A 15,738-nucleotide genomic window follows, 5' to 3' on the forward strand; every position below is an offset into this window, starting at 1 on the left:
AGGGTTAAAATGTTGTGGGGTTGTTAACCAATGTCATAAAACAGCATGTGTGTTACTGAGAAAATATCTGTTCTGTAAGCCTTCACCTGAAGTACAATAAAATATTAAAAAATTAAAAAAAAAAAAAGAATGAAGCAGTTATTCTGATGTAGAGAAATCTCCCAAATATCCCATTAGTTGGAAAAAATATGTAAGGTACAAAAGAATGTGTATAGCTTGATCATTTTAATGTAAGAAATATATACATCTTTGTGTATGTACACATACACAAAGAGAGAGACATTTGCATATTTTTCTGCAAGGGTATACAAGAAATTCTTTTAAATGTTTGCGTTTGGGGAGAGAGACCTTTTTCTACTTGAATTTTCTAGCTTTGTGTCTTAATTACTTTTTTGTCTAATGTCATCAGGAATTATCTAGGCAGTGAGACTATGAGCCATTATTGTTTCTTTTTTTATAGACCATTAACATTTTAACATCTAAGAAATGTTCTATTTAAAAAATAAAAGTAATGATGTTCCCACGCCAGAGGCTTTAGCCAGGAAAGGATTGTTAGCAGGAACGGACACAGGCAGGCCCCCACAGCCCCTATGCTCAGAACATTGCTATTTTTTTCAAATGTAATAAGACCTACAGTTGTGTTCAGCACCAAGCTGTGTCCTGGGAAAATAGAAATGAATAAACAATAGCGCCTTCCCTTCAGGAGTTTCTGTGTAAACAGTGGGATCATTGCTACAATCGAGGCAAGGTAAGATGCAGTAGGAAAGCAGAAGGGGAAACCTCTTCTGTAGCCCTGCCAGGAAAGTTTCAAAGGACTTGATGCTGAGTTGGGTCTTACATTAGTCAGAATGGGCTAGGTTATGGCACAGTAACAAATTAACCCTGAAGTCCCAGGGGCCTAACACTAACCAGTTGCTGTCGAGTCAATTGCAACTTATGGTGATCCATGTGTGTAGGAGTAAAACTGTGCTCCATTGAGTTTTCAATGGCTGATTTTTTGGAAAGAGATCAGCAGGGCTTTCTTACGAGGTGCCTCTGCGTGGACTCAAACCTCTAACCTTTTGGTTAGCAGCTGAGCGTGTAAACCATTTGCACCACCCAGGGACTCCACACACCCATTAGAATGGCAAAAATCCAGAAAATTGACAACACCGAATACCGGAGAGGATGTAGAGCAACAGGAACTCATGTTCATTGTTGATGGGGATGCAAAATGGTACAGCCACTTTGGAAGATAGTCCGGCAGTTTCTGTCAAAGCCAGAAAGTGGCTTACCATACATTCCAGAAATCCTGCTCCTAGGTATACAGCATTAAAAAATCTTCCAAGGGAAGATGACAGTAACTTTTTAATTCTCTCTTATTTTTCCTAAGTCTGCAGTCTTCTGTATATTCCAAATCACAGTGAAGAACGCCAAGGTAAAAACAGTCTTCCTTCTCAAGAAAGCTCTTTTTCATGCAGGCATAACCTCCTTTTTCTCCCCAAGTGTTGCTCTCAACTCCAACATCCCTCCAGATATAACCCCTGTTATATCCTAAGTCAGTTATGTTTATAACATAATAAGGTTTTCAGTGTAATTTGATAGAACTGTATTTTCACGATTCCTCTTTAGGACTTTAATGTAACAATAACAATTGCTAATATATTATATACTACACACATACACACACACACAGGCCCCCGACTGACCTTCATTTTAAAGGAGGGGATTCCTAAAGTTGTAATAACCCAAAGGGTCAGAGCTCCAATAGGAGGAATAGAAAATGCTTTGTCAGCCTAGTTAGGTAGAGAATGGGAACTAAAAGAGATTTACATACCCTTCAAATTACATAGAAAAGGAAACCATTTTCTTTTCTAATAAATACACCAGCCCTGTTGTTGTTAGGCGCCATTGAGTCGATTCCGACACATAGCAACCCCAAGTGACAAATTAGATCTGCCCCACTGGATTTTCTTGGCTGTCATCTTTAAGGAAGTAGGTCACCAGGTCTTTCTCCCACATAGCCGCTGGATGGGTTTGAACTGTCAACATTCTGGCTAACAGTCAAGTGCTTAACCATTTGTGCCACCAGGGCTTTTTGTACCAAACTAAACTCCTGAATTTATACTAAACTCCTGGATTTCCGTGACTCTCTGTAAAGGCCTCCAAGTTCTACGCACTGCCCAAAAGGCCATCTTGGGTGTACACTGCTAACTGAAAGGTTGGAAGTTCAAGTCCACTCAGGCACCTCAGAAAAAATGCCTGATGATCTACTTCTAGAAAATCAGCCATTGGAAACCTTATGGAGCACAGTTCTACTCTGACATACCTGGGGCTGCCATGAGTTAGAGTCGACTCAATGGCAACTGGTTTTTTAATGGAGCCATCTTAGAGAGAACAGGGACATTTGCAAAGCATTTTCAGCAAAGGAGCTGCTGTTCATCTCAAATGAAAAGAGAAAATGCTAGCCTGCTAATAGTTTCCTCTTATCAACAGATAGATAATGTTGTTGTGCTTCCAAAACAGTGGAATTCATTTTGACAAAAAAAAAAATTTCTCCAAATATCTTCCCAATCATGGCATCACTGCTGAAAAGATTCCCTCATAGGCAGATAAACTCCTGGAAAGCCCAGGACATCTAGATGGAAGAGGCAACCGATAAGAGACCTCCCCATCCCTGGCATGTCCTGAGCTGTCTGCACGCAAAAGCAGTGAGGGAGTGACATCCATCAAGCCCAAATTGTTCCGCAAAGTCCATGACAGCGTGATCTTCATGCAGCATCTGTTCCTTCCTGTCAAAGAGTACAGATGATGAACTACCAAGGACGACAACATCTAAGTGCTACTTTTTCATATCTGGGGTTGGCATTGGCACTGAGTGGGAAAGGACAACTCTAACACCCAGCCAGACCCTGGGTAAACTGTGAAATGCAGGCAGATGTCTTGGCCTCTTTCTGCCATCTTATCGCCATCAGAGACCTGTGGCTGTTGCTGTGGTTGTTAGGTGTCGTCGAGTTAATTCTGGCTCATAGTGACCCGATAGGACAGAGTAGAACTGCCTCATAGGGTTTCCTAGGCTGTAATCTTCATGGCAGCAGATCAACAAGTCTGTCTCTTGCAGAGCAACTGGGTGGGTTCAAACTGCCAACCTTTCAGTTAGCAGCCAAGTGCTTAACTGTTGCACCACCAGGGCTCCTTCATCAGAGACCTAGTGATCTCAATATTACTCTACCCCCATGTAGCTAAAACCTACTCAGCACAAGAAATAGTTAAAATGGTAGAGAGTGGTGGTAAGCAGAGACTGTGGACCCAGAATGCCTCTAGCCTCTAGCCATGTGACTTTGCACAATTTACTAAAATTCTCTGAGCCCCTGTTGTCCCAAATGAAAATGGGGATGATGATAGTAACAGTATCCGCCTCCTAGGGTTGTCGTGATGATAGAAGTAGCTGACATTTCCAAACACATGTAAAGAGCACTATGTAAGTGCTTGCTAAATAAAAAGCAACATGTGTTATCAATCAAGAAGCACCTAGCTAGCACCCATCATGTGCCTTATGGGGAACAGGTGCTATGGAAGAATAGCACAGCATGAATTTGTGCCAGTCATGGAACTCTAGGTCATGAGCATCTCGTTCCTAGTGAGATGGCAACTTTCCTTAATTGTCATTGGTGTTTTGGTCACGGGTGTTCGCGCAAATTCAGTGCCTCAGCTTTAGTCCTACAAAGTCACTGCTATTCCTCTCCCAGGGCTGACCTAGGGCTCACTCCTGCTCCAGGGCCAGTGACAAGGACACTTAGCTGGGATAGATGTGGTCCAGATTTGCAGAAGCAAGAAAAGCAGAGTGAAGCAAAGCACACACAGTCACAGTGATATTCCTTCCAAACCTGCCACCTATTATCTCCTCATCTCCTATCATAGTTATTTGCTGGTCACAACACCTGCTTATCTGGGGCAGATTAGCCAGCAAGCATGGTATGCACTGGCTTGCGTTGGGCTTGTTACACACGGGCTTAATTGTTACTTACTTGCTTATCTGTGGTGAGCAATTCCACATGGGTTTCACAACATCTTTGATGTTGTGGGGGACATATGAAATTGTTCACTGCAGATTGGCAGGAAGGCACAATTGGGCTCGTGCGTACCTTGCTTGGGGACTTTGTGGTGCAGTAGTTAAGCGTTTGACTGCTAACCAAAAGATCGGAAGTTCAAATCCACCAGCCGCTCCTTGAAAACCCTATGGCGCAGTTCTACTCCATCCTATAGGGTCACTATGGGTCGGAATCGACTCAATGGCAGTGGGTTTGAGTTTGGTTTTTTTGGTACTTTGCTTATTTGGTAATCTGGCCCTGCATCCCTTCAGTAAATAGGCATTTGATTGGAAAACTGAGCTTTAAGACAGAACTGCTATATGTAGAAACTCTTATAGAAGTTAGTTTTTCTACACACAGACCTCAATCAGCCAATGAGTCTGAAGGCCTGCATGTGTTCCAGACCAGGCTAGGTCTTGTGGAGGATACAGACAGAGCACCTGGCACAGTGGCACCAACCATTCTCCATGGAGCTCAAGAAGATGCAAGTCCACCTAAGCCCCAAAGGGTTTGGGAGTTCAGAAGAGAAGGGAATAAGTAAGTGTAGGCACATCGGCACAACATTTGTAGGGAAATGAGGCTTGAAATGTACCTTGTATAGATGGAGAAAAGAGAGAAAGCAGCATCTTAGGAGTGAGGGATTGAATCTAAGATGTAATGCCCATCACAGCATATTTGTGGCATAGCGAGACCACCCTACCCATAGCAGAGAAGTTAGGAAGTAGTGAGAAGAAAAGACAGATAGGGAGCATTGACATCAGTTTACAAAGAGCCCTTGAAAGCTCAGCTAGGGAATCTAGATTTGATTAATGCTAAATGAACAAGATTTCTTTTCTATTAGCTCTCTTGGAAGCTAGAGTACTATGTTCTCCCCCAGAGGCTCTGGGAAAGCTATTTGTCTTATAGCTCCCATCTTCTCTTTTCTGCTCTCCCTACACCCCTCCCACCAGGCCTGGTGCCTCTCACCTGAACTGTTGCAAAAACCTCTTGGCTGGCCTCTCACCTGCACCATCTGCCTGCTCCAGTCCATCCAAGCTGTCAGGTTCATCTCCCTAAAACCTAACTCTCATCAAGAACCTTCCATGGTATATAGGTACAACAGGCAGTCCCATGGATCTGTCTCTTGCTTCAACAGTGTTTGGATGGAACAGAGCCAGGGACTCCCCACCTGCAGCCTTTGACTACCCTCCAACCACCTCTCCAGGTGCAACCTCCTAGACCATCTTCCCGGCCATATCCTATTTCCTAGACCAGCTAACACCAATTTTTTGTGGTTACTACCTTATTGGCAACCAAATATGAGCTCCCAAATCTATGAGAATTATTCCACCAAAGTGGAGGCCACCATCAACTGCCTGGTCAACCTCTACCTGTGGCCCTCTTACACCTATCTCTCTCTAGCCTTCTACGTTGATCGTGGTGATGTGGCCTTGGAAGGTGTGGGCCACTTCTTCCACAAGTTGGTGAAGGAGAGGCACGAGAGTTCCCAGAGTCTCTTGACAATGCAAAACCAGCATGGCAATCATACCCTCTTCCAGGCCATGCAGAAGCTATCTCAAAATGAGTAGGGAAGAACCCCAGACACCAGGGAAGTTGCCATGGCCCTGGAGAAGGACCTGAACCAGGCCCTTTTGGATCTGCATGCTGTGGGTTCTGCCTACACAGACCCCATCTCTGTAACTTTTTGGAAAGCAATTTCCTAGATGAGGAGGTGAAACTCCTCAAGAAGATAGGAGACCACCTGACCAACCTCCACAGGCTGGCTGGCCCCCAGGCCAGATTGGGCAAGTATCTCTACAAGAGGCTTACCCTCAATCCCAGCTAGGAATCTCTGTGGCCCAACGATCTTTGAGGGGCACCTCTGTATTCCCCTGCTATCAGGCTTCTGCCTAAGCCTCTCCCTCCAGCCACAGGCAGCTTTTTAACCACCTTGGAGCCCTCGCCCAAGCCATGCACCAAGTGGAAACAATAAAACTTCTTTACACAGGAAAAAAAAAAAAAAAAAACTTCCGCGGTTCCACACTGCCAATTAAGTTATATCTCAACTCCACATTCTTGAAATCAAGGCCATCCAAGCTTCAGCCTTGATTTACTTTTCCCATCTTTGATCCTATTTCTTCAGAATGCTGCAGTCAATACAGATTAGACAGGGGCAATTTCCTGTCCCCACCTCCTTGACAATGTGCCTCCCTCCTCCTGAGATGGTCCCCCAGTCAAACAACCAAGCAGGAATTAAGCATCCTGAGAACATGGAGGCAGCTGCAGGCCAGGCAGGCAGTGGAGCTAAGGAGGCCTCAGGAGGTGCCAAGGGTGTGTGCTAACAGATGTGTGTGTCCAGGAAGAGGCATGATAGTCTCATGCTTGCAAGTATGGACTCTGTGGTTAAGCAGACTAGATTCACACCCTGGACCCAGAATGTCCAAGCTGTGTGCCCTTAGAAAATTAACTCAACCATTCCAGGCTTCAATTTCCCCATCTAAAAAAATAGGCTAATAACAGCACCTTCCTGGTAGGGTTGTGATGGCTCCCACATGCCCCTTCCCAGTCAGTATTAGCCCCCTAGAGGTAAGCACCATTCTGATTTCTATTACCATTGATTACTTTTGCCTATTTATGATCATTAAAGTTAAACCACGTGTATGAACTCGTTTGTGCCTAGCTTTGGGGGCTCAAAATAATGTCAGATTCATCCATATCATTATGTGTATCACTTCAGTAGCTTATTCTTTTTGTTGCTATGTAGTATTCCATTTTATGAATATTACAATTTATTCATCCATTCTCTTGTTGGCGGACATTTGTGTTGCTTCTAGTTTTATGCTACAGTGAGCAAAGCTACTAAGAACATTCTTATACATGTCTTTTGTTGGTACGCACTTAATTCTCTTGGGTATATATCTAGGAGTAGAATTGCTGGGTCATAAGGTAGACATATGTTCAACATTATTCGATACTGCCAAATAGTTTTTCAAAGCATTCATAATATACTTGACACTCCCACCAGCAATTTTTGAAAATTCTACTTGTTCCACATCCCCATCATGGCCCAATCTTAATCTAACTATAACTCCATTTATAGGAAAGAATTCATGACTTTTTTGCCCTAAGAATTTCAGAATCAGGTTTTCTTTCAAACATTGTCACTTTTCCAGAAGGAGGATCTTATTATATGAAGGTTTCATTTCACCAATCAAAAAAAAAAAGAAAAAGGAAGGTATCTTTTTTTCACTGCTTCATCCTACAAATGAATTGAGATAGTTTATTAAGGGGTATGTTACCAGTTGCTGCCAAGTCGATTTCAACTCATGGCTACCCCACATGTGTCAGAGCAGAGCTATGCTTCATAGGGTTTTCATAGCTGTGAACTTTCAGAGGCAGATTGCTAAGCCTTTCTTCCAAGGCACCTCTGAGTGGTTCAAACTGCCAACCTCTCAGTTAGTAGCACAGCAATTAACCATTTGTGCCACCCAGGGATTCCTTCAAGAGGTGTATACCTACAAGGAAAAATAAAGAAGAGAAACATAGACTGGTAGAATAAAAAAATGTCTTTTTAATTTGCAAAACTCCTAACTTAAAGTGTTTCTAATTTGATAACTATCACCTGAGTCACCCACAAACCTTTGCTAGTTAAATAACACCATTTGGTAAATAAAAAGCAATTGTCTCAGAAAATGTCATCACTAATATAAGAGCAAATATCTAGCCAACGGGCTGGAGAAAGGACTGGAGAGGCTACTTCTCAAACTCCACCATAAGATACTCTTACAAGGATTTTGGCTCAAGTGGGCTTTTTGTTGTCATTAGGAGTTTTCCTCCCCCTGGCTGTTGAGAAGTTTCAGATGAAATTTTTCTGATGTTTTTAATGAAAGATGATATTTGCTTACCCATCATAGGAGATATTTCCTCGGCAGGAATGCTGTCGAACATGTTGCATTCACAACATGACACAAAGTCTAAAAATCACAGAGAGACTAATTACTGGAGGAAAATTACACCAAAAGACCGATTTCCTCATGATGAAAATGACAGCCTGGTGCCCCATTACCTGGCCTGATTGGGCAAATAGCCTACGCAACATTGTTCTAGTGCTTGCCATTGCAAGCTGCGGTAGAGGAAAGAGGCCTTTAGGTCCTGTTCGCGGCTCAGTGAGAAATCAAGGTGAGCTGTCAGTTAAGTGAGGTCTAATTATAAGTCTCATTTCCAGTATTTATGAATGTGACAGGCAGTAACCAGGGCTTACCTCCATCTATACGTGGGGCCGCTTGAGCAAGACCTTCTCTCTTTATGTCATCATCTCAATTGTCACCTTGAAGCTTTGACATTTAGTACTGACAGCCAGGGTCTGCCCCAGCTGAAACTGTAAAGTGAAGACCACCCTTCTTTTCTCTGTCTGCTTTGCTTCTTCCCTCAGTGACCTTGTACCAAAAAGGTCTGTTCCTCCCCCATCAAAACCTATTTAAAGAGACAGAAAATAGTCTTTTCCTCCTTAATATGAATTCAAATCTCTTTAAATCATTTCTCTTTTCAGTCACAAAGACTGCATATTGTATTATTCCATTTATATGAAATGTCCAAAAAAGAACCAAATCCATTGCTGTTGAGTCGATTCCAACTCATAGCAACCCTATAGGATAGAGTAGAACTACCCCGTAGGGTTTCCAAGAATGTAATCTTTATGGAAGCAGACTGCCACATCTTTCTCTCTTGGAGCGGCTGATGGGTTTGAACCGCCAACCTTTTGGTTAGCAGTTGAGCGCTTAAGCACTGCATTACCAGGGCTTCTTATGAAATGTCCAGAATAGGCAAATCTATAGAGACAGAAAGTAAAGTTAGTGGTTGCTGAAGGCTGTGGGCATTTGCACCCGAGTGCTAACTAATCTAAAGGTTGATGGTTCAATCCCACCAGGCAGCATCGCAGAAGAAAAGACCTGACGATCTTCTTCCGTTAAGATCACAGCCAAGAAAACCCTGTGGAGCAGTTCTACTCTGTAACACATGGGGTCGCCATGAGTTGAAATCAACTCAATGACAACTAGCAACAACAAGGGCTGTGGCAGTTAGAGAAATGAGGATGGGTTTCCTTTTCAGGGTGAAGAAAATGTTATAAAACTGTGGTGATGGTTGCACACCAATGAACTGTACAATTTAATTGACTGTATTATATGGTTTGTGAATTATGTCTCAACAAACCTTTTTTTTTTTAAGCTTTTGATAAAGCCATTAGGAAGTTTAAGAAGTACAGAAGTGAGTAGGGGAGGAGAGAGACCGTTTCTGTGGCCCTGAAATCATCCTTCTGAGGCCAATGTTACTAACTGAATTAGAAAATGCTTCAAAAATGAAGATAATCTGCCTTAAGCAACCGTGCCCTTTTAAAGGACTGCCTTTACGGGATCAAATTGACAACAGCAACTCAAAAGTTTAGCTAGGAAGCTTGGGGGTGGTGAGTTTATGTTAATGTTGTTGTTAGGTGCCATAGAGTCGGTTCCAACTCATAGCGACCCTGTGTACAACGGAATGAAACACTGTCCAGTCCTGCACCATCCTCACGATCATTGCTATGCCTGAGCCCATTGTTGCAGCCACTGTGTCAATCCATCTCCTTGATGGATTATGTTAATGGAGGAGGATCAATTCAGAAAAGGAGGGTGAGAATGGTTGCACAACTTATAGAATATAATCAATGTCACTGAATTGTACATGTAGAAATTGTTGAATTGGGGAATGTTTTGCTGTGTGTATATTCAACAACAGAAAAAAATAAATTATTTTCTTTAAATGAAGGTGAAATACTTTTTCAAACAAATTAAAGCTGAGAGAATTCATCACCAGCATACCTGCACTGATGGCATGTTCGATCAATTTCGGACTGCAGAAGCCGGTAAAAATCTTCAATTTCTTCATCTTTGGCATTAGTGGTTGGTGCGTAAATTTGAATAATAGTCGTATTAATGGGTCTTCCTTGTAGGCGTATGGATATTATCCTATCACTGACAGTGTTGTACTTCAGGATAGATCTTGAAATGTTCTTTTTGATAACCAGAATGCTCCTTAGAAGAAAGGATGGCGAGACTACATCTTACATACTTTGGACATGTTGTCAGGAGGGATCAGTCCCTGGAGAAGGACATCACTTGCTTGGTAAAGGAGAGGGTCAGCAAAAAAAAAGAAGACCCTCAATGAGATGGACTGACACAGTGGCTGCAACAGTGGGCTCAAGCGTAACAACTATTACAAGCATGGCACAGGACCGGGCAGTCGGTCCCTATGAGTCTGAACCGACTTCATGGCACCTAACGACAACAAACCTGCGTTATATGGATGTTAAAGCAAGTTCTTTAGTAGAAGAAAAATGATACCAGATGGAAATTTGGAGCCACACAAATGAATGAAAATGTCTGTTATTCCCTCTTGGCCTCACCCCTGCTTCTTTGTCTTGCCATACATGGCTCCTTCTGTCTGGAAGGCCACTTCTCCTCTTGCAAAGCCCCTGCTCGTGACCACCAAGAAGCTTAAATGTGAGGTCTGTGCAAACCTTCCCCCTACTGCCCATCTTCTCACCCCCGAATGGGCATTCAGATGCCCTTCTTCTGAGCCCTACAGATCCTGCACAGTCCTGAAATATAGCACTTGTCCCTCTCTGTTGTGATTGCTCAGTCAGTCCCCATCTTAGACTGTGAACACCTGGGTAGCAGGACTCCTTCTCACTCATTTTTTGTGAATAGCTCCAAAGCTGCTGAACGAATGAAGGTTAGGTAGATGGGAACCTGAGTGAAACATCTGCAAGGTCATTGAGCAAGTGTATGTCTATATTCATTCTTTCCCTCATTCATTCACTCATTTATTCTTTCACGGAATGAACTAAAACTTGTGAAGGGGAGAGAAAGCTGAACTGTATTCTGTACATGAAAAGCAAGCTGGCACTTTCAGCAATTCTCCAGTGATGTAAACCATAACCTCTTCGAGTCCATGCTCTATACTGTTTAATGCAGAACCACACACCAATAAATTTTCTGAGAAGAGGGTGAAGTTAGTGGGAGAAAAGGAATCAAAGTGAGCAAGATCTGCTCCTTCATTGTAGTCAAATTGGATAAAACACACATTTTTTTATATGACATGAAATTCAATGACCCCTTTCAATCGCCTACTTTACTTCATCTACGTTATGTGTTTAGTTGGTATCAGAGGTAAATATTTTAATCTACTATTCTATTTCTTTATTTTAAATTGAGGAAACACTAAATAAAAAAGTGTAAAATTCAAGCCATATCTCTATGCTGTTTATAAACTTGTTTCTAACTTTCTTTGCTCTACTTTCTACTTAAAATAATTGCATGAGTAATCAACATCCTATTTCTTCAAATATTCAGTAACTACATTTAGTTTTGACCAGTTCTTGAGTTCGAGAAATATCATACTAGACAAAAATTGCTAATAATATTTATAAGAATTTTAACTTCTGTGTTTAAAAGAACATGGAGATTATAACCTAGTTAATAAGTTGGCAGTGAAGTTACTGTAAGTACTTTCTTCAATTTATGTGAAAAAGAGAGAAAAAAAAGAAGAGTTTCTTACAAGCAACTCCTATCCATTTCCAAATTTGTTCCCTTTTTTTGGAAGTAGAAAGCCAATTTTTCTTTTTAAATCTATCAGCTTTCTTTCTTTGTGTATTAAACAGTATTATTCTTACATGTAAATATTTAAATAGTATGTTTTGCTGTTTTGTTCTTATAGTCTTTCTAATTATTAAATCATTTAGCAATGTACCTGGGTGTTGTGTGGGTGTGTGTGTGTGCGTGTGTGTGTGTGTGTGTGTGCTTTAGGTGAAAGTTTACAGCTTAAGTTAATTTTCTCATACAAAAATGTATACACATATTGTTATGTGACATTAGTTGCAATCCTCGTAGTGTGACAGCACACTCCCCCTTTCCACTCTGGGTTTCTTGTGTCCATTCAACCAGTTCCCGTTCCTTCCTGCCTTCTCATCTTGCTTTCGGAGAGGAGCCACCCATTTGGTCTTATGTATCTACTTGAATTAAGAAGTACACTCTTCATTAGTATTATTTTGTTTTCTAGTCCAGTCTAATCTTTGTCTGAAGAGTGGGCTTCGGGAATGGTTTTAGTTCTGGGTTAACAGAGTGTCCTGGGGCTGTGGTTTCGGGGGTTCCTACAGTCTCAGTCAGGCCGTTAAGTCTGGTCTTTTTATGTGAATTTGAGTTCTGCTCCACACTTTTCTCTCGCTCCTTCAGGGACTGTCTGTTGTCTTCCCTGTCAGGGTGGTCATTAGTGGTAGCCAGTCTGTGCCTGGTTTTTAAGAGTGTAAGTTTCACTGTAACAGGGATGGCACAGAGTGGGAGCTCCATATATGTTGGTAGAACGAATAAATGAATGAATGGATGGATGGATAGATATATATGGAAGGATAGATGGATGGATGGATCAGTCAGTTGTGTTCAGCTTGTGGAAGCCTCAGAATCTTCCCTTGAGTCTGGACTGGACTGACAGTCTTTGGAGTTATACTTGGAGTGGTCTCTGGCCATCTGTTCTCCCTCATTCTGTCCACCTGATCTTTCTGTTTACAATATGTTAATTTATTTGATGATATTATCTACTTTTGACTAATCACTTACAAATAGACCCCAGTGATTTTTAAGGAGGAAAAAGGGAATACAGTGCAGTCTCTTACATTTTGCCGAGGAACTTCATGTACTCGTTGGCTTCCGTATTTCCCCAGGACCCTTAAGACTGTCTTGTTTCACTGCCACCAATGATTCTGACCTCAAGTGTTTTCCTCCTTTCTTGGTTCTGCTTTTCATGTATTCTCAGAAGACTTAACCTTGAGGGTAACCTAAATCCAGATTGTATTCCAAACTGAAGTTTCCCAAGGCAAACCCAAACCCAACCCAAACTCTAGAAGTGCAGGCTGGGGAGAGCCAGGCACCAAAAGCCAGTTGCTTTTTTAGAGTCTGGCTGACTGTCTTATCCACCAGTATCAGAGAAATTCCAAACACTGTCAGAGAAATTTTCCTGTGCCAGGGTAATGCCTCACTGACCTCAAACTGCACTAATTCCATCTGGGCTGCCCACAATCCCCACAAGTTTGCTGATGCAGGACTTAACCTAGACACCGAACCATAATGAGACTTCTCAGAGACACATGGGAATCAGCCACAGGATATCTCCATATTCGGGCTCACATTTTAAGTATCTAGAAACCCTAAAGCATAGATGGGGTGTAATGATAGCCTATTAAGGCAAGAATTTTAAAGATACAGATGGGTATGAGCAAATCCGCATCTTTTTAAATGTCTGTAACGCAGAATACCAACATTGTCTGGAACACTTTTCAAAGCTGCTGACCCAATATTTCTATTAGTCAGTGGTAATGATGTTAATGTACTAAATATCATTTCAAACACTGTGCCTACTCATTTTTTTAAACATTATCCTGTAACCCAGAAAGAACATTTATTTCAGCAAAGATGTTTGGTTCAGGGGAATCCTAAAGATTTATAATCAAAGATCACTCTTTTGCTGTGAATCACCCATTTTCATCATAAAATATGTCCAAGCTGTAAATAAATAAACTTTTTGATAGAACACTATGGTACCTGTATTTTAAAAGAGCATCCTCCCATCTTTTCAATGCCTCGCTTGGAGGAAATGTAAAGGTGGGTGCTTTGGTGTCTTAAGAGCATTGGCCATAACTAGGTTGAACAAAGTAGGCAAGTCCTGATTGGCTAGCTTACGCTTCCAGGAGAGTCAGTTGTTGTTTTTGTTGTTCTTAGGTGCTGTGGAGTCGGTTCTGACTCATAGAGACTACGTATAACAGAATGAAACATTGCCTGGGCCCGTGCCATCCTAACAATCATTGCTGTGTTTGAGCCCATTACGGCAGCCACGGTGTTAATCCATCCTGTTGAAGATCTTTCTCTCTATCACTTACCCTCTACTTTACCAAGCAAGATGTCTTTCTCCAGAGACTGATCCCTCCTGACAACATGTCCAAAGTATGTGAGATGAAGTCTCGCCATCCTCACTTCTAAGGAGCATTCTGGCTGTACTTCTTTCAAGACAGATTTGTTCATTCTTCTGCCAATCCATTGTATATTAAATATCCTTTGCCAACACCGTAATTCAAATGCATCCATTCTTCAGTCTTCCTTATTCATTATGCAGCTTTTACATGCATGTGAGTCGACTGAACATACCATGGCTTAGGTCAGATGCACCTTAGTCCTCAGAGTGACGTCTTTGCTTTTCAACACTTTAAAGAAGTCTTTTGCAGCAGATTTGCCCAGTGCAATGTGTCTTTTGATTTCTTGACCACTGCTTCCACGGGTGTTGATTGTGGATCCAAGTAAAATGAAATCCTTGAACAACTTCAGTCTTTTCCCGGTTTATCATGATGTTGCTTATTGGTCCACTTATGAGGATTTTGGTTTTCTTTATGTTGAGCTGTAATCCATACTGCAGGCTGTGGTCTTTGATCTTCATCAGTAAGTGCTTCAAGTCCTCTTCACTTTCAGCAAGCAAGGTTATGTCATCTGCATAATGCAGGTTGTTAATGAATCTTCCTCCAATTCTGATGCCATGTTCTTCTTCATATAGTCTAGTTTCTCAAATTATTTGTTCAGAATACAGATTGAATAAGTATGGTGAAAGGATACAATGCTGATGCACACCCTTCCTGACTTATAAACCACACAATATCCCCTTGTTCTGTTCGCATGACTGCCTCTTGGTCTATGTACATGTTCCACGTGAGCACAATTAAGTGTTCTGGAACTCACATTCTTCTCAATGTTATCCATAATTTATTATGATTCACACAATCAAATGCCTTTGCATAGTCAATAAAACACCAGTAAACATCAGCGGCTGCAGCAGGAAATTATGGAAAAACATCATTAATATCACACACAAGTAAAATTTTGCTGTAGATCATTCAAAAGCAGCTGTGGCAGTATATTGACAGGAACTGCCAGAAATTCAAGCCGGATTCAGAAGAGGATGTGGAACCAGGGGTATCATTGCTGATGTCAGATGGATCCTGGCTGAAAGCAGAGAATACCAGAAGGATGTTTACCTGCGTTTTATTGTTTTATTGGATGGAGAAGGCCATCATGCTGGTAAAGTAGAGGGTAAGCGAAAAAGAGGACGACCCTCAATTAGATGGATTAACACAGTGGCTGCAACAGTGGGCTTAAGCATAACAATGACTGCGGGCATGGCACAGGACCAGGCAGTGTTTCACTCTGTTGTACATGGGGTCGCTATGAGTCGCAACCAACTCGATGGCACCTAACAACAACAAACATCTTTTTAGTTTTCTCTGCTTTCAGCCAAGATCTGACATCAACAATGATATCCCCCATTCCCTGTTGATGTACTGCTGCAAACGTTTTTTGAATTATCCTCAGTAAAATTTTACTTATATGTGAAATTAATGATATTGTTCAATAATTTTCACATTCCTTTGGATCACCTTTCTTTGCAATGGGTATAAAGATGGATTGATTGACTTGGATTTCGGCTCCTGCGAAGGTTAGGCATTTGTAAGAAATAGAAATTTAGGTTTTGGTTTACTCATGTGAGGCTCAGCACAAATGACTCCATTTGGGGCCTAGTTTCGTCAAGTTAACAGGGTCTTTGCAGGTGTAATTAAGTT

General features: G+C 41.7%; 2 pseudogenes; one reads left to right on the plus strand and one right to left on the minus strand.

Annotated features, from left to right (window-relative positions):
- LOC111821085 (60S ribosomal protein L37a-like) overlaps nucleotides 1-5,118 on the minus strand; it is a 43,385-nt pseudogene extending 38,267 nt beyond the window's left edge.
- Nucleotides 5,119-5,368: 250 nt separating this feature from the next.
- On the plus strand, nucleotides 5,369-5,895 carry LOC101352634 (ferritin light chain pseudogene; annotated as a pseudogene).
- The last annotated feature ends 9,843 nt before the right edge of the window (nucleotides 5,896-15,738 follow it).

Source organism: Trichechus manatus, unplaced genomic scaffold, assembly GCF_000243295.1.
Source record: "Trichechus manatus latirostris isolate Lorelei unplaced genomic scaffold, TriManLat1.0 scaffold00063, whole genome shotgun sequence".
NCBI classification, from domain to species: Eukaryota; Metazoa; Chordata; class Mammalia; order Sirenia; family Trichechidae; genus Trichechus; species Trichechus manatus.